General features: G+C 39.0%; 1 long non-coding RNA gene and 1 pseudogene across 1 annotated transcript in view; both read right to left on the minus strand.

Annotated features, from left to right (window-relative positions):
- The window catches only part of LOC132541990 (uncharacterized), a 169,930-nt gene that overhangs the window by 65,081 nt on the left and 79,487 nt on the right, over window positions 1-25,362 (minus strand). The window lies entirely within an intron of this gene.
- LOC107522959 (cytochrome c oxidase subunit NDUFA4-like) lies at window positions 19,920-20,303 on the minus strand (annotated as a pseudogene).

Raw genomic sequence — 25,362 nt, forward strand, 5'->3', positions numbered from 1 at the left:
TGACAAAAACAAAAATTAGAATGCCTTTAATCTGGAGTTTAATGTAAATTCTATTTTACATAGCAGAATTAATGTTGTGTAGTTAACAAAGACACTTGTACAAAGACTTTAGTGAAAAAAATTTTCAAGTGTAATATTTTAACTTTTTAAAATTCTACTGCTTGCATTCATGACATTGAGCTCTTGCTTTTTTTTTTTTTTTTATAAAATCAAAGTCTATTAGGGATCAAACTGTGATGTACCTGGTTTAGAACAGAAAGACCCTCATTTGAGCCCAGCTAAACCTGGTGGCAAGAAAAGAAAGAAAAGAAGGCAGGAAGCAGGAAAGAAAGAAAGAGAAAGAGAGAAAGGAAAGAGAAGACTTTTTGACCCCTACAAAATCAACATAATAAAAATTATTGAATATGTATACAATGGCATTTATTCTATTATCTTGTGCATTCTTTTAAAAACTATTTCATGTATATATTAATGAGAAATATAGGAGGAGAAGAAGAACCAAACATCACTCTAGTACATGTGCTACTGGGATTGGACTCAGGTCTTCATGCTTAAGCATCCAATGCTCTTTTCACTGCACCACCTCCTGGACTACCTGTACATGCTTTATATATATTAGTAGGCTGAGGTGATGTTGTCATTCATTCATTCATTCATAGAGAGGCAGAGAGAAAGAGTGAATGAATTCATAGCATTGAAGCATCTGTCAATGCAGTAGTGGCCAAGATTGACCCTGGGTCAAACATATGGTAAAGCAATCCACTATCCAAGTGAGTTATTTTGCTGACTGTTATATATTTCATGTAAGATGAAATTAGCATTTGGAGAAATAACTAGGATAATGACCATGATACTGTGCTAACATCTTGCCTTCTCTGTGGCACATGGCTTCAATGCCACCACTTCCAGGTAACTTTTTAATTTTATTTATTTTATTTATAAAAAGGAAACATTGACAAAACCATAGGATAAGAGGGGTACAACTCCATACAGTTCCCACCACCAGAACTCCATATCCCATCCCCTCCCTTGATAGCTTTCCTATTCTTTAACCCTCTGGGAGTATGTGCCCAAGATCATTGTGGGATGCAGAAAGTGGAAGGTCTGGATTCTGTAATTGCTTCCCTGTTGAACAAGAGCATTGACAGGTCGATCCATACTCCCAGCCTGCCTCTCTCTTTCCCTAGTGGGCTGGGGCTCTGGGGAATCAGAGCTCCACGACACTTTGGTGGGATTGTCTGTTCAGGGAAATCTGGTTGGCATCATGCCGGGTAACTTTTTTATATTTTTATATTTTTTATTTATTTTATTTATTTATTCCCTTTTGTTGCCCTTGTTGTTTTGTTGTTGTAGTTATTATTGTTGTTGTCGTTTTTGGATAGGACGGAGAGAAATGGAGAGAGGAGGGGAAGACAGAGAGGAGGAGAGAAAGATAGACACCTGCAGACCTGCTTCATCGCCTGTGAAGCGACTCCCCTGCAGGTGGGGAGCCGGGGTTCGAGCCGGGATCCTTATGCGGGTCCTTGCGCTTTGCGCCACCTGCGCTTAACCCGCTGCGCTACAGCCCGACTCCCCGCCGGGTAACTTTTTAATTCTTTTTATTTTAAATACAGAGAGGGAGAAAGGGAAACATCGTATCACTGCTTCACCATCTGTGGAACTTCCCCAGTACCAACCATGGGGCTTCATTGCACTGCTAGGGTTCTGAATCAGGGGCTTCACATGTGGTAAGCTTTGTGTCCTACTGGATGAACTATATTCCTGATGTGAACTTGAGTGAGAAATTTCATTAAATTTTTATATTAATGATATAATAATGATTTACAAGGCCATATAATTGCAGGGTTATAGTTCTACAGCACATCCACCAACCACGGTGCCAACTCCTCCCCACCCTCATCCTTCAGAACACTGATTTTCAAAAAAAAATCCTAGGTGACTGTTTTATAAGTTCATATGTTTCAATTCTTTATTTTTTATTTTTGCTTCCAGGGTTATCGCTGGGACTTGGTGCCTGTATGAATCCACTGCTCCTGGAGGCTATTTTTTCCCTTTTGTTGCCCTTGTTGTTTATTGTTGTTGTTGTTATTGCTGTCATTGTTGTTCGATAGGACAGAGAGAAATGGAGAGAGGAGGGGAAGGCAGAGGGGGAGAGAAAGGTAGACACCTGCATACTTGCTTCACAGCCTGTGAAGCGACCCCCACCCCAGCAGATGGGGAGCCTGGGGCTCCAACCGGGATCCTTACTCTGATCCTTGCGCTTCACGCCATGTGCGTTTAACCCACTGTGCTACCGCCCAGCCCCCCAAATTCTTTATATTGCATATGTGAGTGAAACCATCTGATCTTTTAGAGGAATGTAGGTTATTTGGTAACAGATATAAACTACAGTAATAAGAGTTCTATAACAAAAAAACTAAAGGATAAAACTGGTCTTTATTCCCCCCCCCAACATTAAAGAAATACATAGTCAGTGGGTGGGAGGTAGCACAATCCTTATGCAGAAAACTTTCATGCCTGAAGCTCCAGAGTTTCAGATACATTCCCAGGTACCAACTTAAACTACAGCTGAAGAACTCTCTTTTTTAAATTAATTAATTAAATTTTTATTGGGAGATTAGTAGTGTACAACAATTGCACTCATAGGTACATATATAAAATTTCTCTGTTTTCTGCAAAACACTCACTCCTAGCCTAGGTCTTCCTCCACCATCATGCTCCAGGACCTGAAAGTCCCCATACTCCTACCCTAGAGTCCTTACTTTGGTGCATTACACCAAACCCAGTCAAAGTTCTACTTTGTGTGTCGCTTCCTGTTCTTGTTTCTTTCTTTCCTTTCTTTTTTTTTATTTAAGAAAGGAGACATTAACAAAACCGTAGGATAGGAGGGATACAATTCACACAGTTCCCACCACCTGATCTCCATATCCCATCCCCTCTCCTGATAGCTTTCCTATTCTCTGTCCCTCTGGGAGTATGGACCCAGGGTCGTTGTGGGTTGCAAAAGGTGGAAGGTCTGGCTTCTGTAATTGCTTCCCCGCTGAACATGGGCGTTGACTGGTCGGTCCATACTCCCAGCCTGCCTCTCTCTTTCCCTAGTAGGGTGGGGCTCTGGGGAAGCGGAGCTCCAGGACACATTGGTGGGGTCATCAGTCCAGGGAAGTCTGGTCGCATCATGCTGACATCCGGAACCTGGTGGCTGAAAAGAGAGTTAACATACAAAGCCAAACAAATTGTTGAACAATCATGGACCTAAAGGCTGGAATAGTGCAGATGAAGTGTTGGGGGTACTCACTGCAGACTCTTGTGTACTTTGGCTTTCAGGTATATATTTTTTCCCTGGTTTATGGACACTTGTGAGCATATGCTCTATCTCAGGGGACCTGGTCTATATCTAGGTTTGGGGACTTTATTGGGGAGTGGACTACCTGGAATGGAATTAAAGAATACTATGAAAGGAAAGGTCTCACCTGAGTGATGAAGCTGAAGGGTTGTCATTCCACACCTGAAGTCTCTGGACACAGTCTGAAGTGAAGCATGCTGAGGTGGCACTCGTTCTGTTGATTAGGTTGTGATCCGCAGATGCAATACTATTCGATTTGAATTGAGAGAAGCATGCAGGAAAGTGGGCCCCATCCTAAGGTTCCAGGACTGGGTGAAATATAGGCTCTATAGTGGAAATGTGAGGTTCCTGCTGTCTTAGGGTTCAAGAAGACAATGGATAGTTATTGTTATCATCACATTATTTGGTAATTGGGTTAACTTTGAAAGTCCCTTTGTTAGGGTTTGCTGTATAGTACCCAGCATCTTGTATATAGCTGTGCCACTGGCTGCTTCTGTTCTCCCTGTCTAGGCTTTTGAGAGAGTCAACATATCAAAGACTCAGCCTATGTATAAAAAAGCCTCAGTCTGTGTTTTAAAAAGTTTGAGACGTATGATCAGTTTTCCCCCTCATATTAATTAAATAGTGGTTTATATGACTACACTTTAATAGGAGTGTATATAAACACCATTCCTACCACCAAAAGACTGTGTCCCATCCCACTCCCCTGCCCCCGGGAAGCTGAATGTTCATCCTCCCCCTCACCACAGGGTTTTTACTTTTGTGCCCTACTCTGGATTTAATCAGATCCTGCTTTAGTTTCCCTTTCAGTTCTTCTTTCTCAACTTCTGTTGATGAGTGGGATCATCCCATACTCATCTTTATCTTTCTGATTTAGCTCACTTAACATAATTCCTTCTAGCTCCGTCCAAGATGGGTCAGATAAGGTGGGTTCATTGTTCTTAATAGCTGCATCCTGTTCTTGTTTCTTCTGTCTATGAGTGAGATCATCCCATATTTATCCTTCTCTTTTTGGCTTATCTCACTTAACATGAGGTGAAGAAAGTGAATTCACCATTTTTAATAGCTGTATAGTATTCCATTATGTATATATACCACAACTTACTCAGCCACTCATCTGTTGTTGGACACCTGTGTTACTTCCAGGTTTTGGCTATTAAAAATTGTGCTGTGATCCGGGACATGGCCCAGTGGATAAAGCATTGGATTCTCCACCATGAGGTCCTGAGTTCGATCCCTCTCAGGACATGTACCAGAGTGATGTCTGGTTCTCTCTCTCCTCCTTTCTTTCTCATTAACAAATAAATTCTTAAAAAAAGAAAACCAATTTTAAAAAATAAAATAAAAATTGTGCTGCTATGAATATAGGTATACATAGATCTTTTTTGGATGAGTGTATTTGGTTCCTTAGGATATATCTTCAGAAGAGGAATTGCAGGGTTATAGGTTAGATTCACTTCTAGCCTTCTGAGAGTTCTCCAGACTGCTCTCCACAGGGGTTGGACCAATTTACATTCCCACTAGTAGTACGCTAGGGTACCTTACCCCTATAATCTCTCCAGCAGGTGTTGTTATTATCCTTTCTGATGACTGATATTCTCACAGGAGTGAAGTGGTATCTCACTGTTGTCTTTTTAAAAAATATATTTTTATTATTATCGGATAGAGACAGAAATTGAGATGAGAGGTGGTGATAGAGAGGGAAGGAGACAGACACCTGTAGCACGACTTGGAAAGCTTTCCCCCTGCAGGTGGGCACCAGGGACTTGAACCTGGGTCCTTGCAGACTGTAATGTGTGCACTTAACCAGATGTGTCACCACCTGGCCCCTCTCTGTTGTCTTTATTTGCATTTCTCTGACAACCAATGACTTGGAGCATTTTGACATATGACTGTTGAGTTTTTGGATCTATTCTCTGGTAAATATTTTGTTCATATCCTCTCCCTATTTTTAGATGATGTCATTTGTCTTTTTGTTGCTGAGTTTGTTGAACTATATATTTTGTCTGATATATGGCATGTAAAGTTCTCTTATTCTGTAGGGGGGGTCTCATTGTTTGGGTGATTTTTTTTTTTTTTTTTTTTGCTGTGCAGAAGCTTTTCTTTATTTTTTAAAAAAGGTTTTTGTTTTATTGATTTTTTAATTTTTAATTGTATTTATTTATTGGATAGGGGCAGTCAGATATAAAAAGGGAAGGGGATGATAGAAGGAGAGAGACAGAGAGACACCTGCAGCCCTGCTTCATTCCTCATGAAGCTTTCCCCATTCAGGTGGGGACCAGGGCCTTGAACCCAGGTCCTTGAGCATTGTAATATGTGTGCTCAACCAGGTGTGCCACCTCCTGACCCAGAAGCTTTTCTTTATATTAGTGATTTACTAAATTACAAGATAACAGGACTACAACTCTGCACTATTCCAACTGCCTAAGTTCTGGATCCCCAACCCCTCCATTATAAGATATAGCAGTTCTCTGAAGATTGTAGATATGGGTTAACTATTATTTCTACAACTAACTGTTTATATTTGGCTTTTGTTTTTCCTTCAGGGGTATCGCTGGGGCTCTGTGTATGCACTACAAATCTATTATACTCAGTGGCCATTATTCCCATTTTTATTATTATTTATTTATGAAAGGAAACACTAATAAAACCATAAGATGAGAGGGGTACAACTCCACACAGTTCTCACTGCCAGAACTCTGTATCCCATCCCCTCCCTTGATAGCTTTCCTATTCTTTTTTTTAAATATATATATTTATTTATCGTTGCCCTTATTTTATTGTTGTAGTTATTATTGTTGTTGTTATTGATGTTGTCGTTGTTGGATAGGACAGAGAGAAATGGAGAGAGGAGGGGAAGACAAAGAGGGGGAGAGAAAGATAGACACCTGAGGTTTCAGGTGGTGGTGCAGTGGGTTAAGCGCACTTGGCGCAAAGCACAAGGACCAGCTAAAGATACCGGTGCCCCCGGCTCCCCACCTGCAGGGGAGTCACTTCACAGGCGGTGAAGCAGGTCTGCAGGTGTCTATCTTTCTCTCCCCCTCTCTGTCTTCCCCCCCTCTCTCCATTTCTCTCTGTCCTATCCAACAATGAACAACATCAACAATGGCAATAATAATAACCACAGCGAGGCTACAACAAGGGCAACAAAAGGGGGGAAAAATGGCCTCCAGGAATGGTGGATTCATGGTGCAGGCACCGAGCCCAGCAATAACCCTGGAGGAAAGAAAAAAAAAAGAAAAGAAAGATAGACATTTGCAGACCTGCTTCAATGCCTGTGAAGTGACTCCCCTGCAGGTGGGGAGCCAGGGGCTGGAACCGGGATCCTTATGTCGGTCCTTATGCTTTGCACCACCTGAGCTTAACCTGCTACTGCCTGACTCCCTGCTTTCCTATTTTTTAACCCTCTGGGAGTATGGACCCAAGGTCATTGTGGGATGCAGAAGGTGGAAGGTCCAGCTTCTGTAACTTCTTCTCTGCTGAACATGGGCGTTGACAGGTCGATCCATACTCCCAGCCTGCCTCTCTCTCTTTCCCTAGTGGGGTGGAGCTCTAGGGAAGCGGAGCTCCAGGACACATTGGTGGGGTTGTCTCAGGGAAGTCTGGTTGGCATCATGCTAGCATCTGGAACCTGGTGGCTGAAAAGAGAGTTAACATATAAAGCCAAACAAATTGTTGACTAATCATGAACCTAAAGGCTGGAGTACTGCAGATGAAGAGTTGGAGGAGGGGGTGTCTCCGTTCTGTAGATAGCTAGTAGGTATATTTTAGTTATATTCCAAAGGGCCTGTGGCTATACTAGTTTTTTCCCCCTGAGCCTGAAATCTGATATGATATGCAGGTGGATCCTAGTTATTGTCTGGGGAGATGATGTCATGGCTGGAAAAGGACCAAAAAGCTGGATCTGGGAAGAGAGTAGCTCCCAAATATGGGAAAGGTGTATAAATATTGTTGACTGTAAACCCCATCGATTTCATCTGTGTTCACATGTATCCATAAATTAGGGCAAAATATATACCTGAAAGCAAAAGTACACAATAGCCTACAGTGAGTCAGTATAAAGTTCATAATGAAATGCTATCTACTTAGACTTAGCTACCCTCCTAATCTATTTCCTATTATATTTCCCTCACTCACTCCCAAGTTATCCTTATCAAAGCAAGGACTGCAAAAGCTGAATAAGGGCAAGAGACTGGCATACTTTAATGATGACCCTTTAGTCACTATTAGGCCACCCCATCAACTGGGGCCCTAGTCGGGGAGTCCTGAGATTCCCAAACAGATATGATGGGCCTAGACCTCTCTTCCCAGATCCAGCTTTTTGGTCCTTTTCCAGCCATGACATCATCTCCCCAGACAATAAATCCCTCTCTCCATTGTTACCGGTCATCTATGTCAGGAACAACAAAACAGACCCCTTTGTGGACCCCCATAGGGCCTTGCCCTCAACTTGGATCAAAAACAGTAGGGAATGTTTCATCCCCTGAAGAGAGGCTGGACAACATACTTTATGCTACCCCTGAGGAAGATGGGTCCTGATATTGGGGCAGCTTGGAATGTTCCTACTGATGACCACAGAATGTGAGGTCAGATCTACAGGGATGCAGAGGTCACGTAGGCTCCTAAGCTGAATATTCCCATTTTTTTTTTATTTAAGAAAGGATTAATTAACAAAACCATAGGGTAGGAGGGGTACAACTCCCCACCACCCAATCTCCATAACCCACCCCCTCCCCTGATAGCTTTCCCATTCTCTATCCCTCTGGGAGCATGGACCCAGGGTCATTAAGGGTTGCAGAGGGTAGAAGGTCTGGCTTCTGTAATTGCTTCCCCGCTGAACATGGGCGTTGACTGGTCAGTCCATACTCCCAGTCTGCCTCTCTCTTTCCCTAGTAGGGTGTGTCTCTGGGGAAGCTGAGCTCCAGGACACATTGGTGCAGTCTTCAGTCCAGGGAAGCCTGGCCAGCATCCTGGTGGCATCTGGAACCTGGTGATTGAAAAGAGAGTTAACATACGAAGCCAAACAAATTGTTGAGCAATCATGGACCCAAAGCTTGGAATAGTGGAGAGGAAGTGTTAGGGAGGTACTGACTGCAAACTCTAGTGTACTTCTGCTTTCAGGTATATATTTTGCAGTAGTTTATGGATACGTGTGAACATAAGCTCTCTCTCACAGAAACTGGTGTATATCTAGGTTATGGGACTTTGTTAGAAAGTGAACCACCTGAGATGAAATTAGAGTGTACTATAAAAGGAGAGGTCTCACCCGAGTAATGAAGCTGAAGGGTTGTCATTCCACTCGTGAAGTCTCTGGACACAGTCTGAGGTGAAGCATGTTGAGGTGGCAATTGTTGCGTTGGTTAGGTTGTGATCGGCGGATGCAATATTATTTGGTATGGATTGGGAGAAGCATACGGGAAAGTGGGCCCTATCCAAGGGTTCCAGGACTGGGGGAAGTAGGGGCTCTATAGTGGAGATGTGAGGTTCCTGCTGTCTTAGGGTTCAAAAAGACAATCGATAGTTAATGTTATCATCACATTATTTGGTAATTGGGTTAACTTTGAAAAGTCCTTTTGTTATGATTTGCTGTACAGTACCCAGTATCTTGTATATAGTTGTGCTATTGGATGCTTTGAATATTCCCATTTTTTAAAATTGAATATGACAGAGAGAAATTGAGAGACGGGGGAGAAGAAGATAGACACCTGCAGACCTGCTTCACTGTTCGTAAAGTGACCCTTGTAAGTGGGGAGTCCGGGACTCAAAGGGCTTGAACCTGTATCCTTGGGCATGGGTCCTTGTGCTTTTTACTATGTGCTGGGTGTGCTACCTCCTGCCCCCCCTTTTTTCCCCTCTTAGGTCCCATCTTTCCAAATCACAGATACACTTATCATTACATCCAAATGTCCCTCCTTTTTTCTTCCTCTTTCCAGTTCCTGATGGAGTTAGAGTTCAGAGCCCTCTGGTCATCTTCCTCATATTATTTCTCCTCCACTAGGAGTATGATCAAAATTATTTTTGGGGTGCAGAGGGGAGAGTTCTGGTTTCTGTAATTGCTCTCAGCTTGACTTGGGCATTGGCAGGTCAATCCATACTCCCAGTCTGTTTCTATCTTCCTCTAGTGGCAGGACTCTGGAGCGGTAAGGTTCTATGCAATAAACCAACTCCAGTCCAAGTTCTGCTAAGTGATTTCCCTTCTGATCTTGTTTTTCATATTCTGCCTATAAGTGAGATCACCCCATATTTGGCCTTCTGTTTCTGGCTTATCTCACTTAACATGGTTCCTACAAGCTCCATCCAAGATGTGGGAGAGAAGGTAAAATCACCATTTTTTATAGCTGAGTAGTATTCCATTGTGTATATAGACCACAACTTGCTCAGCCACTCATCTGTTGTTGGATAACTGGGTTGCTTCCAGGTTTTGGCTATTACAAACTGTGCTACTATAAACATAGGTATACATAAATCTTTCTGGATGGGTTTGTTTGGTTCCTTAGGATCTATCTCCAGGAGAGGAATTGCAGGGTCATAGGGTAGGTCCATTTCTAGCCTTCTGAGAGTTCTCCAGACTGCTCTCCACATGGGTTGAACCAATTGACATTCCCATTAGCAGTGCAAGAGGGTTCATTTGCCCCACAACCTCTCCAGCATTTGTTGCTGCTACCTTTTCTGATGTATGACATTTTTACAGGACTGAAGTGCTATCTCATTGTCTTTATTTGCATTTCTCTGACAATCAATGACTTGTGCATTTTTTCATATGTTCCTCAGCCTTTATGTATATTCAGTTAGCCTTGCTTCCCTGGGATAAATCCCACTTGGTAGTGATGTATAATATTTTTAATATACTGCTATATTCAGTTGGCTAGAATTTTGTTTAATATTTTAGCATCTCTGTTCATCAGAGATATTGGTCTGTAGTTTTCTTTTTTTTTTCTTTATTGGAACATTAATGGTTTATAGTCAGCAGTAAAGTACAGTAGTTTGTACATGTGTAACATCTCTCAGTTTTCCACATAACAGTTCAACCCTCTCTAGAGTAGTTTTCTTTTCTTTGTTGTGTCCCTGTCTGCTTTTGGTATTAGGGTGATATTAGTTTCATAGAAGATGGAAGGAAGCATTTCTGTGTCTTCTGTATTTTAGAAAAGCTTAAAGAGTAGAGGTACCAACTCTTCCTTGAAGGTTTTGTAGAATTCATTTGTAAAACCATCTGGGCCTGGATTTTTTTATTGTTTGGAAGGTTATTGATGACTGATTCAATTTCTTTGGCTGTGATTTGCCTGTTCATGTTTTCTAGTTCCTTTTGGTTGAATTTTGGAAGGCTATATGTTCCTAGGACATTTCCATTTCTTTAAGATTCTCTAGCTTTGGTGGCATATAGTTGTGCATAGAAGCCTCACATGATACTTTGGATTTCTGTGGTGTCTATTGTGATGTCTCCGCTTTCATTTATAATTTTATTTGAGTATTTTTTTGCTCCCTCCCTTCCCTGCCCTGCTCCTTTGAGTCTCCTCCTCCTCCTCCTCTTCTTCTTCCTCCTTCTTCTTCTTCTTCTTCTTCTTCTTTTGCTGGCCAAGGATTTACCAATTTTATTTACTCTTTACAAGAACCAACTTTTGTGGTCCGAAAGGTGGCACAGTGGATTATAGCAATGGACTTTAAAGCATGAGGTCCTTAGTTCGATCCCCAGTAGCACATGTACCAGAGTGATGTCTGGTTCTTTCTCTTTCTCCTCCTATCTTTCACATTAGTAAATATAATATTTTTTTCTTATAAAATACTTTTTAAAGAATCAACTTTTAACTTCATTAGTATTTTCTATGGTTATTTTTATTTTCAATGTTCCTTATTTCTGTCCTAATTTTAATGATTTCACTTCTACTTGCTTTAGTGTTCCATTCTCCTCCTCCTCTTTCTTTTTATTCTCCTTTCTCTTCTTCATCTTTTCAGCTCTCATCACATATAGGATACCAATGAGTTGTTTCATGGACCCAATTATTCTCTTCCTCCTCCTCCTCCTATTTTATCACGGCCTCATCTTCTTTTACTTTAGTACAAGAGAAGGAAAGAAAAGGGAGAGTAATGTTACCACAGCATTGTTCTACCATCTGTTGAGCTCCTCTGTCACCTTCCATGGTGTTGCTTTGTGCTGTGGCTCAAATCTAGGCCTTCACACATGATAAAGCAAACACTCTGCTGGTTCAGCTACGTCCCAGTCACCCTTCAGGTCATTCTTACAATAGTTTGTCTCTGAAAAACCATCTCATTAAAATGTAAATAATAGAAAAGTTGAATCTATAATACTCAGACAATATACTATGTATTTTAAGAAAAAAATAACAATCTCCAATATGTGAGGAAAATAAACTAGAAAAAAGTTGTTGCAGGGTGGTTGAAATACACAATATTGCAAAGTGAATCTTAGTATGAAGATAGAAAATGTACATTAAAATAAGGGAGATGTCTGGAGGTGGTTTTAGTCAAAAGGAAAAGTTAAATGAAAATTGATACTGATAGAATTCTGTAAAGGAATACCAAAAAAAGGGATAAAATAAATTTCAGAAGTAAACACCAAATTAAAGAAAGTCAAGGTATTATATATGAGAAGAAATCTTGGAATGAGGAAGTAGTCTTTACAGTTCCTGACCTTTATCTGGAATTTGAGTCACAGACCTCAGAATGAAGAATGGACATTTATAGCTGTAGTAGTTCCAAACAAAACAAGATGTGACTAAGCCACAAAAACAACATGACCTATTACACAACCCGACCACCTACCCTTCCTGCTGTGCAAACCTATCACCAGCAAACTCCCTCCTTCACCAGGTATAAAAATCTGTTGATCTGCTAGCAGATGGTTTCACTCATATGTGGAATCTAGAGATCTGATTTACATGAACTTCCCAAAAAACAAACAAACAAACAAACAAACAAAAAACCAGAAACAAGAAAACTGTATGCCTTGTGAGAACTATGGTGGTTGTCTTTGGGAGGTGGGAGGGTGAGGATACAGAACTTTGGTGGTGGGTGTGGTGTGGAACTATACACATTGTAAGCTTACAATCTTGTAACAAACTAGTAATAACAAAAGAAGTTTGTTAGTGTGTATGGGATACAGTATCAGCCTGGACCCTTGTCCACTAGTTGCAGTCTGACTGCTATGTCTGCTGGTTACTCCCAGATTTCTTCTAATAAACCTACCTTGGCTCTCATAGATGCATGTCTCTCTGTCTCTCCCTCCATGTTGTGACTCCTAGTACTTCTTTCTATCAATAAGAAGGATGAAAAACAAAAAAAAAGAAGAAGAAGAAAAGGAATATAGGAAAGTTTTTAAAAGTGCTAGAGAGAAAGTGGCGTCATTTAAAAAGACAGAAATTAGGGAGTTGGGAGGTTGTGCAGCGGGTTGAGCGCACATGGTGCAAAGCACAAGGACCCGTGCAAGAATCCCGGTTGGAGCCCCCAGCTCCCCACATGGAGGGGAGTCACTTCACAAGTGGTGAAACAGGTCTGTAGGTGTCTATCTTTCTCTCCCCTTCTCTGTCTTTCCCTCCTCTCTCCATTTCTCTCTGTCCTATCCAACAACAATGACATCAACAACAATAATAACTACAACAATAAAACAACAAAGGGAACAAAAGGGAATAAATATTTTTTTAAAAAGACGGAAATTTTAAGGGTTTTTGAAGCTGTCAGGGAAAAAGATTAGGTATTTTTTAAATTATTTATTTATTTATTTATTTATTTATTTATTTATTTATTGCCTCCAGGGTTATCCTGGGGCTTGATACCTGCATTACAAGTCCACAGCTCCTAGAGGCCATTTTTTCCCATTTTTGTTGCCCTTGTTGTTTACCGTTGTTGTTGTTATTATTGTTATTGCTGTTGTTGTTGGATAGGACAGAGAAACGGAGAGAGGAGGGGAAGACATAGAGGGAAGAGATAGATGCTTGCAGACCTGCTTCACTGCTTGAGAAGCAACCCCCCTGCAGGTGGGGAGCCGGGGGCTGGAACTGGGATCCTTGTGCCTGTCCCTGAGCTTTGCGCCATGTTTGTGCGCTAAACCTGCTGTGCTACTGCCTGTCCCTCAGTTTCTTTGTTTTTAATAAAGGAGATATACAGAAAGAAAGAGAAGGAGATACAGAGACACCAAAGCACTGCTTAGCTCTGGTTTATGTTGGTTCTAGGGATTGAGCCTGAGACCTTTGGTGCCTCAGGCAAGAAAGTCTTTTGCAGAACCATTATGCTGTTTCCCCAGCCTGGTATTGCTTTTAATTTTACCACAGCAGTATATTATAATTGCAAATACTTATATTCGGGTTGATGACCAGTGAGATATTCAGAAGAATAATTCTGATAGAATTTCACTCTTACAGGTAATCAGCAAATTAATGACAGTCATACTGGATACATCTGTTGTGGGAGTTAAAATTTTGTTTTTTTCTATTCAGAAAAACTGTGAAGTGGATATATATATATATATATATCCTGAGAATGAGAGAAAAAAGAAGAAAAAAGAAAATTTGAGAGTAATAGATAGATTAAGGAAAAATAAAATTCAGAATAATTTATAAGATTAAACTTGGAGTAAAAATTACATCTAGATTTTTTAAAACAAATACACATTGCTACAATTTCACAATCATACATTTCTTAAGTATATGTTATATGCTTAACTCAGTGCTTATAAAAAGGATGAGGGGATGTTTCAGATATGGTCTTTGCTTTCAAAGTATATAAAATCCACTGGGGTTGGCTGAATTAACATATATAAGACAACTAGAGAAATAAGTTATTTGACACTGGTATGGAACGAGTTAGTTTTTCAAAAGAGGTAAAATTTTCAAGGTCTAAACAAAAGGCATGTGATTCCCTTGCAATAAGTTTTATTCCTTAAGTCATGTCTTTGTTGCTTTTCTTAGGAAATTAAAACTGTGCTGTTAAAAATATGATGTACCACAACTCTTTTTATATAGAAGTTTGTTTAATGCTATTACATCAACATCATCATCATCACTATTATTATTGTTATTTTAATATAGTGACTAAAGATTTAAATCCATATTTCTGAAGCTCTACCTGTTACTGCTCTCAGAAACAAATTAAGTTAAATTGATGTTTGATCCAATCCTTGACTGACAGGAAGTTCTCTTTTGTTCTGGCTTTTTGTATCTATGACCAAGAAAAATCCATATTGGCAGAAAGTAATACAGAAACACTTAAGTGGAGATAAATTTGCAAGAACTAATTTTCTGATGCTATTTCAATACTATTTTCTCATTTCAGAAAACATCAATATTTGATTTTGTTGTTTTGCTACTGGGACATAGAATATGCATGACCAACTTTTTTTATTCTTTTTTACTTCAGCTAGAAAGAAAGACAAAGAGAGGGAGAGAATACAGTACCCACACTTTCCCCAGTACTGTGGTATCCCCATGTGGTGCTGTAGTTTGAAGCTGGGCTACTCACATGATTCTAAAATATCAACACTATTTTTGATATGGAAACTAAAAATTTACTATTCATTTGGTGAATGATATTACTAAAATTGCAGAGATTAAGACTGTTTTACAATAGAAAAGTCATTTGTGGTCAATAAGACATAAAATGTAGCCTAATATGCCAAAAATGTAATGAAATTAAATTTATGTCGCTCTAATTTTTACTTTCTTTCCCAAAGACTAACCATGAATCTACAATGTCACTTGAGTTTGCTTAACAGCTGGTATTGGTGAAAAGATACTGGCCTTAATATATTGTAAAGGTAGTTATTGTAAACCTAGTTCAATATGCTGAAAATTTTTATGAGTCAATTCATAGTACATGTGGACTTGTCAAAAATATCAATATCATAGTGAAGGATAAAGTTGAGGGGAAGTGACTAAAAATTGAATTTAAAAATTTTCTGTTAATTATTTTAGAAATTTTAAAACTACTTTTAAACTAGATGTTGATTGCTTTTACATATTTTAGCTAATTATTTTTGCCTCATTCGAGTAGTAAACAAATCAAAGATGACTTACTAGGAAATTTTTTCTCTCTGATAACTTCTAGATGTTAAGAAAAATTGGATCTGATGATATTAACTTGTTGCTAACTAATGTACAACATTGCTAAATGACAGTCCATCTGTCAAGTTAATGTCATGACATCCTACTTGTTATTTTAATATGTTATAAGGTTGAAGTGTGTTTTTTAGGTATTCTTTACATTTGCACTTAGTAATGGAAAGTACAATATATTATGTGCCTGTGCTCCGAGTAGAGTTTTTAACAAAAATAATGGAAGCTAATAAATCTTACCCTTTCCCTACATTGCCCTTCCCCCCATGTGTATGCCTTCTATATTATTCTATCTCCTATACATAGCAAACCTTCTAGGTAGTGCTAAAGACTGAGCACTATTGTGTGTCTTGTAGAATAAAACTCACAGTACATGCGTAAAAAGAATAATTTGTATAAAAAAGTAATTCTTTTTACATGCATAAAAAAGTAATTTGTCCTAAAATGTTGATTTTAATAAACATTCTCTATGACACTTTCATGATCCGCTTTCTAGAGGTTGAAATGTGCTCTTAAATGATGCTGCTATTATTTTCAAATAATTGGAACATCTACAAGCAAATAAATCTCTCCTCTCATTTTAATTTTATTGTATATTTAGTAGGTTTTTTGCTTAAGAAATTGTCTGGGAGGGCACATTAATTATAATGGCTTGGGCTTTTTGTTTAAAATTTCATAAGCAATCAATAAAATTGTGTGTGAGAAATGATACTATTCAAAGTTGATAGGTTACTTATTATTATCTTTATTATCACTTGATTTTACCAACATTCCATTATGAATTTTTAAATTTTGAACGTGGCTGATTCTGAGACATATTATCCTAACAGCTGCTGTTCTTCATAGTGCTTTGTTTTTATGTGTAAAAATGCTGCACAGTTGATTATTATATCTTTCAAAAAATGATTACAAAGTTTTAAAATTTTTATTTATTTATTTATTTTTGATTATAAAGTTTTGAAGTTTTTGTATTACCTTCTCTGGTATATATTTAAATGTGACATATTGTGAAAAGTGAATTTTTAAACTGCTTAAATGGAATACTTTTCAACAAGAAATAATGATGTGAATGAAAACTAATCCAATATATATGAATGTAGCCCACGTTTTCAATATTGGTTTATCCATTAATTTTCTTAGCCCAGGTGTTTGTTTAGTGGGAAGTCATCTCACCAAGTGATGATAGATGTGTTTTACTCAGAGCTGGTTATAAAAGCCCAATATCTTAAACTTTCCCTATGCTCAAAACTATTTGGTTAGGAACCATTGTCTAAAAATGTTTAAAAACCACAGTTCAAGAAAATTGTTCATAATAAGACGGAAGAAGTTTTCAATGTACAAATAATAATGTTTTCAAATGTAGGTCTGAGTGAATTTATACACAATTTTATTAAACTCTTATTGAATAACAGAACAGAATTTTCTCCATAAAAGTCTTTTACTGCTTTTTAACACTGAAAATAATAATTTTGTTATAAATATCAAGTAGTATAAAAATCTTGAAATTCAAAATTCCACCTATCAGTTCACCTCCTAGAGAAAGTCATTATTAAAAATATTGTGTAGTATTCAGTATTTTTTACAAATACTATAAAATTTTACTTACATATATACAAAATATCTTTTTTTATAATTTAATATATCATAGATAATTTCCATGTCATTATATGTACATCTCAATGGCACTTTTAAAATTTTAGAACTCTGGTTATAATTAACTGCACAAAAATTTATTTTATCATTTTCAGGGGCCGGGGGACTTTTAGTAGTTTACAGTACAGCTGCTGACACATTTCTCATCTTTCCATGGTAAGTGTCTGCAGAACAGATTCTTTCCCATCGTCATTCACCAGGACCCCAAATCCCTTTCCATCTTCTCCCATTCTTCCTTTTTCAGAGCTTCAAGGCATTTTGGTGGGGTTGTCTGTCCAGGGAAGTCTGGTCGCATCCTGCTAGCATCTGGAACCTGGTGGCTGAAAAGAGAGTTAACATACAAAGCCAAACAAATTGTTGAACAATCATGGACCTAAAGGCTGCAATAGTGCAGATGAAGTGTTGGATCTTCTCTGTAGTGAATATTTTGTTCATATCCTCTGCCCATTTTTGGATGGGGTTATTTGCTTTTTTGTTACTAAGTTTGCTGAGCTCTTTGTATGTTATGGTTATTAGTCTCTTATCTGATGTCTGGCATGTGAAGATCTTTTCCCATTCTGTGAGAGGTCTCTTTGTTTGTGTGATAGTTTCTTTGGCTGTGCAGAAGCTTTTCAATTTGATGTAGCCCCACTGGTTTGTTTCTGCTTTAGTCTTCCGTGCAGTTGGGTTTGTTTCATCAAAGATGTCCTTGAGGTTTAGGTGGGAAAGTGTTCCACCAATGTTTTCTTCTAAGTATTTGATAGTTTCTGGTCTAATATCCAGGTCCTTGATCCATCTGGAGTTGATTTTTGTTTCTGGTGAGATAAGGTGGCTCAGTTTCATTCTTCTGCATGTTTCAACCCAGTTTTCCCAGCACCATTTATTGAAGAGAGCCTCCTTCCTCCATTTAATACTTTGAGCCCCTTTATCAAAGATTAGATGACCATAGGTGTGGGGGGTTCTTTGTTTTCTTTTAAAATCTTACTTAAGCAGTTTTGACAGGGGACACTAATAAATACTTAAAATACTTAAAAAAACAACCAATTCAGAACATGATAAAAAAGACTGATGTGTTATGCTTTCATGTTGCTCACTCTAGAAGAGCAATGCACTATAATGTCCTTGATAGGGTGATTGATTAAGAAAATTTGTCCTTTAATAAGATCCTGAATGTCAATATAATCATCATTATGACAGAGAGAAGCTACACATTAGTAGTCACTTTACAGATCTAATAACTTACCAGTTCAGAAACTTTGGTGTTTTCTTTTTTTTAAATTTTTTTTATATTTATTTTCCCTTTTGTTGCCCTTGTTGTTTTTAATTGTTGTTGTAGTTATTGATGTCGCCATTGTTAGAACAGAGAGAAATGGAGAGGAGGGGAGGGACAGAGAGGGGGAGAGAAAGACACCTGCAGACCTGCTTCACCGCCTGTGAACTGACTCCCCTACAAGTGGAGAGCCCCGGGCTCGAACCAGGATCCTTATGCGGGTCCTTGTGTTTTGCACCACGTGCACTTAACCCGCTCGCTGTGCTACTGCCTGACTCCCCACTTTGGTATTTTCATAGAGGTCAAGGTGACATCAAGCAAGGATGAAGAAAAGGATGTAATTCTTGGAATGCCAGCAGCCCCTGCCCCATCCTTACTTATATTCTTATACAGTGGTTACATTAAAAGGAAAAACTGGGGGGTTGAGTAGCAGCGCAGTGAGTTAAGTGCACATGGTGTGAAGAGAAAGGACTGGCTCTAGGATCCCGATTTGAGTCCCTGGCTCCCCACCTGCAGGGGAGTCACTTCACAGGTGGTGAAGCAGGTCTGCAGGTATCTTATCTTTCTCTCCCCCTCTCTGTCTTCCCCTCCTCTCTCCATTTCTCTCTGTCCTACCCAACAACAACAGCAGTAACAACAAAAATAATAACCACAACAATGGTAAAACAACAAGGGCAACAAAACAGTAAAAAATAGCCTCCAGGAATAGAGGATTCGTGGTGTAGGCGCCGAACCCCAGCAATAACCCTGGAGGCCAAAAAAAAAAAAGGAGAAACTGATAAAATTGGTAAGCAAAATCTCAATATCCTCATGATTTCAGAGCAAAGATAGGAGGTGTTTTTTTTTTTTTTTTTTTAAGACAGGAGTTTTAATAGAAGACATTGGAATACCAAATCAGGAATTTGAAAATTGAGGAAATCCCTAATGGTGAGGGAAGGAATGGATATAAACATTTAAAATTTTAAAGGATCTTATTTCATACCTTATGATCTAGAAATATCATTCCTAAACATATTTCTAAAGGACACAAAAGCACTTATGAAAAGTACATATGTCACTATTAGTTTTTTTAATAATTTTTTCATCAACAATTTGTTATAAGATTACAATGTGTAATTTCACACCACAATCATCATCAAAGCTTAATATCCCCATCCTCCAACATGCCAGAGATAATCACCACAGTTCTCACAAGACTTACAATTTGCTTGATTCTGTTTTGTTAGTGTTTTTTTCTTTAGCAAGTTCATGTAAATCAGATCTCTAGATTCCACAGATGAGTGAAACCAACTGGTAGTTGTCTTGTATCTCTTTCCTTATTTCACTAAGCATAACCACTTCCAAGTAGAAAGACCTAAAAAAGACACCATAAAGCAGCTAATCGATGGGCAGGGATAGATAGCATAATGGTTATGCAAACAGACTCTCAAGCATGAGGCTCCATTAAGTCCCAGGTTTAATTCCCTGCACCACCACAAGTCAGAGCTGAGCAGTGCTCTGGTAATAAACAAACAAACAAATACATATAGAATCGCCAAAACCAATCTTTTCCCCCCACATTTCAGATATTTATTAATCAGTGTAAACCCCATTACTACACGAACATGATTTTGTGTATTTAAAGGGGAAAGAGTTCCTGGTTAAGTGGGAAATTGTGTGGATGGCATCTGGAAGCCCTTCATTTTAAGCAGCTTTATAGTGAAATATTTCATTTAGAAGTCTGGGCCTTCTTTCTTCAGTTTGCTGTAGTCTGCATTCTCTGAGTAGAACTTATACTGATCGTTGGGACCCAGTTTGTTCCAGGGTTCTGGGTTATTCTTTCTGTCTTAACTGACATCTGGATTGAACAATGCCAGGCACATGTCAGACAGTGCTGCTCCAGTATCTCCAGGTCCAATAAAGACGAAGAGGGGGATTAAGCCAGGATGCTTCTTGGCCTGAGAGATGATTTGATGGAGCATGGTTTCCGTAGAGCTTAGAGCTGGAGATCAAACCTGCAAGGCCTGGACAGGACTGTGTACACTCTGCACTGAAATTGTGAGGATGTCCCGCCAAAAACAATCTTAAAAAAAAAAAAAGCATTTAGGGAGTCGGGCAGTAGTGAAGTGGTTAAGCTCAGGTGGCACAAGGACTGGCATAAGTATCCCAGATGACAGAGGACCTAGTGGGAGTTGTATTGTTATGTGGAAAACTGAGAAGTGTTATGCATATACAAGCTATTATATTTACTGTCGACATTAATTCCCCAATAAAGAAATTAAAAAAATAAAAGAATAGGAAAACTATCAGGGAAGTGGATGGGATATGGAGTTCTGGTGGTGGGAATTGTGTGGAACTGTACCCCTCTTATTCTATGGTCTTGTCAGTGTTTCCATTTTATAAACTAAAATTTAAAAAGAATGAGAGTCTAACCGTTGTGCTATCTACCCCAACCTTTTCCCCTCTAATTTCTTAATTTTATTTATTTATTATTAGATAGAGAGAAATCGCGAAGAGAGGGAAAGAGACAGAGAGACAGTGTTGCTTCACTCATGAAGCTTCTCCCCTGCAAGTGGGGGCCAGGGGTTTGAACCTGGATCCTTGTGCCCTGCAGTGTATGTGCTTGACTAGATGTGCCACTGCCTGGCCCCTTTCTAATTTTTTTTTTTTAACTTGCTTGCTGCACTTATTGAGTCACGTTAGACTGTTGTGTACTTTTACTTTAATGTATTTATTTTCCTCTAACTTATGCCTACATGTGTATTTGTGGCCTATTTCATGTGCTCTGGTTCTATAACTCTGCCAGGAGGTGTGCCACCTCACATGGAACTTAGTCCTATGAGTTAGGAAACGTCTCACCCGAGTATTGGAGCTGGAGGCTTGATATCCTAGGCCTGTCATCCTATCCTAGGCCTGTCGTCTCCGGACATAGTCCAAAGTGAAACAAGTCAAAGTGGACCTGGTTACACTGATTTGGTTGAGATCAGCAGATGTAGTATCAAATGGTATGGAGCAAAAGAAACAAGAAGGAAAATGAGCAAAGCCCCAGAGGTTCCATACAAGACCAATACCATGATGTATGCCATTTAATGCTATTTACAAATAACTATATCTTATATACTGACAAGACCAGTTGCTTCTGGTCTCCCTGGTCTAAGATCATATATAAGTGGTTTAATATTTCAAGAAAAAAAGAAATAAAAAAGTTATTATTCAAAATGCATTAACAATTTGAGCCCAGTGTTAAAGCTTCAGACATTCAATCTATTTTCCCCCTCTCATATTGATTAAATAGTGATTTGTGACTACATGGCTATATATTAACGCCATTCCTTCCACCCAAGGTCTGTGTCTCTACCCTCAACCCCTACAGTGGGGCTGAAAATTTACTCCCCCACCCTGAGTTTTTTTACTTTAGTGCAATATTCCATTCACAGTGATATTTTTTTAGCCAGTCATCTGTTGATGGGCCTTTTGGCTGCTTCCTCTCTTTGGCTATTGTGAGTAATTCAGCTATGAACATAGGGGTGCATGTATCTCTTCTAATTAGTGTTTGAGTGTTCACTGAATAAATGCTTAAGAGTGGTAGTGCTGGATCTTGTTTTTTTTTTTTTTTTTTTTTCTGTTACCTCCAGGGTTATTGCTGGGGCTCAGTGCCTGCCCCACAAATCCACTGCTCCTGGAGGCCATTTTCCCCCCTTTTGTTGCATTGTTGTAGTTATTATTACTGCTGTTGGATAGGACAGAGAGAAATGGAGAGAGGAGGGGAAGACAGAGGGGGAGAGAAAGATAGACACCGCTTGTGAAGTGGCCCCCCTCAGGTGGGGAGCCAGGGGCTCAAACCAGGATCCTTATGCCAGTCCTTGCACTTTGTGCCATGTGCACTTAACCCACTGTGCTACCCCCCAACTCCCCATAAGGTATTTTTAGTACTTTGAATATGCCATTCCACTCTCTTCTTGCCTCTAGTGTTGTTGATGAGAAATCTAATGAAAGCCTGGTAGTTCTACCTTTGTATATGATTTTCTTCCTTTTCCTGTCAACCTGAAATATTTTTCCTTGCCCCTGGTTTTGGATAGTTTTACAATGATGTGTCTGGGTGTATGTCATTTTGGATTTAAAAAATTAGTGTGTGTTCACCTTGGTGTGGAAAACTTTCTGCTAAAATTTCTTTGAATATGTTCTCTCCTCCTCTCTGCCTCTCTTCTTCCTCAGGGTTACAAATAATTCTGATGTTCATCTTCTGATAGAGTCTGATCCTTTAGAGAGAGGTGCTTCATTTTTCCTAAACTATTCCTCCCTAAGAGTTTTGAATTCAGAGTGTGGTGGTTGTGACTTCTAATGTTGATCACCTCTTCTCCACCTGATTAAGTCTACTTCTGAAGCCTCTCACTTCAAGCTGGTCTGCATGTAAACTGTCCTTTAGGCCTGCAGTTCTGTTTGAAGTTATTTATTTATTTCCTTCTGTATTTTGTAATTCTTTTGTGAAATTATCACTGAGTTTTTTTGAATCTTAACTTTAGTCTTTTTTTATTTGATTTCATAATTTCTCTCCTGTACTCTATCTCTGTTATTTTTTTCTAGATTTATTTCTGTTTGGTCATTTGAGGTGTCTCTTGTTGCTCTCTGTATATTTCTCAGTTCCCTCCTTTAGTGTGGATTTCATTGTTGTGCCAGCAGGAGGCGCTGTGGCTAAAGTGTTCAATTTCCCTGTTTATATATCTTGGTGGGGGAGAGGAGATTTTTATCCTGAGTCACCAGGCCGGTTCTGTGACCTTAATGCCAATATAGGGTCTCCCTACTACTGTCCCAGCCTCTGTGGGACAACAGCATTGGAAACTCAAGAAGTCACGGTTGTAAATTGGTGACTTTTTTTTTTTCTTTTTACCAGTTCTTTGTTGTCTTAATTTGGATCTAGAAATGGTGTGGCTCAGCCACTGATCTGCCAATTTGGTGCCAGCCATTCCTGAGCACCAGTTTTTAGTCCTAGGAATCAATCCCTCACCTCCTTTTTCTCCACAAGCCACATGTGAAAAATCACTTGTGGCTTGGTGAGTTTTCAGAGAAATCCTGGTTGTATTTTGTTGGGTTTTAAGGTTATTTTCATTGCTTTTCCTAGTTGGGGGCGGGGGGTGGTGGAAGGGCAACAAAATGCAGCTGCTGCTCCCCCAAAGCCATGCCTCCAGAAGTCTTATGTCACTATTTGTTTATGGTATGATAATATACCTAGAGAACGCTAACATAGTTAGCTAATGTTAGTTTTTCCCATGAGAAAACTACTGGAAATAATTAGTAAAGTCACTAAAGTAGTAGGATACAAAATCAATACACAGAAATCTGTGATATATGTACACAAATGAGGAAAGGAAAATGAAAGACAGATAAAATACCTTTAGGTGAACTCACAAAGGAGGTGAAGGACCTTTATAGGGGAAACGATAGGACATTGTTAAAAGAAATAGAATTACAAACAGAATTGGAAGAACATTCCTTGTTCCTGGGCTGGAAGAATAAACATTGTTAAAATGGACATCCTACAGAAGCAATCTACAGTTTTAATGCAATCTCTATAAACATCCCAATGACATTTTTCAAGGAAATTGAACAACTTGTCCAAAAATTTATATGGAACCACAAAAAATTCATGAATAGTCAAAGCACTTCTGGGGGAAAAAATGGAGATATCATGCTCCCCAACTTCAGTTTATACTACAAAGGGGCCAAATCATTCAGTGGGATAAAAAAAAGTTCTCTTATGATCGAGTAATACCACTCTTAGACATTTATCCAAAGAACACACAAGTACTAATTTGAAAGGATATGTGCACCCCTATGTTTGTAGCTGCATTATTCACAATAACCAAAGAGTGGAAGCAGCCTAAATGCCCATCAACAGATGATTGACCAAAGAAGTTATGGGATATATATTCTGTGAAATACTACTCTGCAATCAAGAAAGGCTATACAGTGTCCTCTGGGCATGGATGGAACTGGAAGTAGTTATGCTTAGTAAAATAAGAGGTGAAAGACAACTACCAGCTTCATATGTGGAAGCTAGAGAACTGATACATATGAACTTGCAAAAAAAAACCCCAAAACCCACCTCTCACCAAAAAACAACACACACACACACACACACACACACACACACAGAGAGAGAGAGAGAGAGAGAGAGAGAGAGGACAGAAGCAAACAATTTCTAAGACTTTGTGAGAACTATGGTGGTTATTTTGGGAGGTAGAAGGCTGGGCACAGAGAACATTGATAGTGAGTATGATGTGGAACTGTATCCTGTAATCTTAAACCTTGTAACCCACTATTAAAGATAAAAATGGCAAAAAATAAAGTATTTATGTACCCTTTTGTTTATAGATGAACTGCTTACAATAGCCAAAATATAGAAGCAGTCTAAGGCCCAACAACAGATGATTAGATTAAGTAGCTATGGGAAATACATCCAATGGAAAACTACTGGGGCCAGGCAATGGCACTAATGGTTGAGCACACATTACAACACACTAGGATCTAAGTGTAAGGCCCCAGTCCCCAACAGCATGGGGGAAGCTTCAGGTGTTTCTCTCCCTCTGTATATCTTCCTTTTTCATCTCAATTTCTTTCTGTCCTACCAAATGAGTTTTTGTTTCTTTGTTTTACCAGAGCACTATTCAGCTCTGGCTTCTGGTAGTGAGGGGGACTGAACCTGAGACTTTGGAGCCAGCCTCAGGCATGAGAATTGCTTTGCATAACCATTATGTTGTCTACTCCTGTCCAGTCCTACCAAATGAATGAATAAATGTTTGTTTGTTTGTTTTTTAAAGAAAACTACTTTGCAATTAAATTTGAGTGTATGATTTGGGAGAAAATGAATGGAACTGTTGGTGATTATTCTAAGTGAAATAAGACACAAAGGACAGCTACCAAATCGTTTCATTAATATATAGAACATAGGTGACTAAATCAAATAAACTTACAAAAAGATTGGCAACCAAACTTTGCAAGAATTATGGTAGGCATCAGTGGGTGAGGCAGAGGACCTTAGTGGAAGGTGTGGTGACTTACAGACACCATGTATGGGT

Source organism: Erinaceus europaeus, chromosome 12, assembly GCF_950295315.1.
Source record: "Erinaceus europaeus chromosome 12, mEriEur2.1, whole genome shotgun sequence".
In the NCBI taxonomy this organism is placed as follows: domain Eukaryota; kingdom Metazoa; phylum Chordata; class Mammalia; order Eulipotyphla; family Erinaceidae; genus Erinaceus; species Erinaceus europaeus.